Below are 2,895 nucleotides of genomic sequence, written 5' to 3' on the forward strand. Positions count from 1 at the left end.
TATTTGAAGTGTGCTACTACAACCTACTTGCTGAAATTTATTTCATACCACCTATATTCATGTTGCTAGTTCAATATTTTTAACCCCGTACTGAGTTTTAGAATCAATGTTGTTAAATCTGTGTTATTATTTTTATCTAATATTTAATTTTAGGATTGATCGTCAGAAGCAAAAGAAGACACTTGAGTTTCAAACGTTGCATCGTCAGTACATAGAGGTGTGGGACCAGTTTCATGACAACCTCTACGAAAATGAGCAACCACATACCAACTACAATTTTCGTGCATACCTTACTTGGTACCTAGGTGTTACACGAACAAGGTTGAAAATTCAGTGGACCCAAGCAGGTTATGCGTACCTTGAATCATCTGAGGATGAGGACACTTCCTATGACCTAGCAGCACGACAAGGGACACTTATCGAGGCAGCACCTGTCTTGGACCGAGTGGTACATGTCCTTTCCACTATACAATTGTACGATTGTTGTCCTTTCCACTTTATAAATTGCACCTATATAAACTATTACATGTCTTATCTTATAGGGCAACGCAATAAAGCAATCTGTACTTGATATCGAACGGTTTCCAAGAACAGGTGTGGACGAGCACACACTAAACAACTTTCTTGGAGTAAGTACTTGACATCGAATTTATCTAAGAACAAGTATTACGACCCTCATTTATCATATATCTAACAATATGAATTTTAATCTTTGCATAATAGAGACTAGCACGTAGGCTTAGGCGTGCTGCAGCTCGGTGCGGTTGCGGTACTAGTGCTGCGATGAATGTGCATGTGCCACAGGAACGACAATGCAACACACCTGTTGTGCATGGTACATCTTCTTTGGGAGGTATAATTTTATTAAATTTGTTGTTTATTTGAACTGAGCATTTTTCATGGTATGAGATAATGAATTAAGTGCACACATAATTTGAACAATGTTTATAGGATCTGGAGGACAGAGCTCGTCTCGACTAACTATGGACACTTTTCAAAGCGATGATGATGAGGACGAAGAGGGGGTGGCCGAGGAGCGTGACTATGACGAGCTTGGGTTATCTCAGCTTCCTGATGCTCCTTCTACTCAGCCTACGCAGGTTGCAAGAAGGCGACGTCGTTCGCCTTGTAGGTACACTCCAGGCACCGATGCTCTTGGTCACAAGGGTAAGGGTAAGACTAGGAGGAAGTGAGGATGACTTCTGTGCTAACACCATGGTAGCAGCTTAGAATTGATGGCATAACTTCTGTTATTTTGCATGTATCGACACTGTGAACTTTGTGGACTATTTGTACTATATGAGACTGTATGGTCTCTGTGGACTATCTGAACTATCATTCCTGATGGCGTATGTGCTTGTGTTGTGATATTTGGATGAATCAATGTTTGTATTGTACTGTGATGTCTATTTATAACTGTGGATGTACCAAAAACAGGGGAAACTCTTGCAAATTTTTTCCATGAATTATTCAATGTAGTGCACATATTCTGTGGTCCATTCCTATTGGTTTTCGCAGTGTAGGCTTTTCAGAAACAGTGAACCAATATGGCTTTTCATTGAATCATCACATCCGAAACAGTGAACAAATCTAGCCTTTTCAGATGACAATCCAAATAGACTTTTCAGTTTTCAACTAGCCTTTTCAGTAATCGAATCTAGGCTTTTTAGATGACAATCCAAATAGACTTTTCAGTTTTCAACTAGGCTTTTCAATAATCGAATCTAGGCTTTTCAGGTGCATTTATTATATACTACAACGGCTACCAACTATTGGGTTCCTATATATATACGCAGTGGTGAGAGCGTTGCTACTCACTTGAGATTGTTCAGTTCAAGTAAAAATGTCTGAAGGGTCGTCTAGAGGGAAGGGAAAGGGAAAGGCGGCGATGAAGGGTAATCCCTTTCTTTGGGAGGGTCCTCTTGGTCCTAAAGACTTTGAGGAAGCAATTTATGATAGGTTCCCCCTTGAGAGCAAACATGATTTTACTAAAGAGGCACCACTGAGGGCATATGATGACCGAAAAGAAGAGTGGCCAAAATGTATGCATGGTGAGGATTGTTTGGTGCAGATGTACACAGAGGGGATAGATGGAGGGCGTCGTTTCTTCAAATGTCCACGAGCATGGGTAAGTCATATTACTAATTCAACCTTCAATAAGATACTCTCTTGTGCTAAAGCTACATACTTATTGCAGTCATCCTTGTCAAAAGAGAACTGTGGCTTCACCAGATGGGTCGATCCTAGACCTATTCATCCCCATGCAGAGTACATCTACTACCTGCAGGACCGTATCTTTGATTTAGAAACGGAAGTTAGCTGTAGTTACAAGGACGACGAAGAGGACGACAACAGCAATGCTACTGGCTCCCAAAACACAATATGCAATGATCCATACTGCACATGCCCTAATCACAAGAACAAGGACCCTCCTTCACCACCACCCCCACCACCACCACCAACAACGGGAGGATACTATGGAGAAGGGGCAACACAGTTTGCTATGTGGCCACACTACTAGGTAGAACTGAACTAATTCACAGGCCACATCCATATGTTTGTTGTTTGGTTTAATCACCTAAGGCATGTTAGGGTTAGTCGAAAGAACTATGTACCTTTGTGTGGTATATGTTCTCACATGCCATTCCCTGTGCTTGTTAATTGCTTGAATTACCTAAGGCATGTTAGGTTTAGTCTCGGACCTCTGCACCCTTGTTTGGTGCATGTTTTGACATGCCATTCAATGTGATGTGTGCTACTAGTTATGCAATATACTAGTTCGTTAACTTCTATTTCAACTAATTATCCTCATTTCATTGCCTATGCAATACTCAAATAAAAATATTGTCTACTAATAATGAAACCAAATTAAAATTGCTAAAGTGCATTACATAA

At 40.6% G+C, this 2,895-nt stretch overlaps 1 long non-coding RNA gene across 1 annotated transcript; it reads left to right on the forward strand.

Moving 5' to 3' along the window:
• Positions 575-1,152, forward strand: LOC110436765. The gene is made up of 3 exons (XR_002454599.1): positions 575-629; positions 724-853; positions 952-1,152. It is a non-coding gene; the product is annotated as an uncharacterized LOC110436765 (long non-coding RNA).

The sequence above is a fragment of the Sorghum bicolor genome, chromosome 7, assembly GCF_000003195.3.
Source record: "Sorghum bicolor cultivar BTx623 chromosome 7, Sorghum_bicolor_NCBIv3, whole genome shotgun sequence".
Lineage (NCBI taxonomy): Eukaryota > Viridiplantae > Streptophyta > Magnoliopsida > Poales > Poaceae > Sorghum > Sorghum bicolor.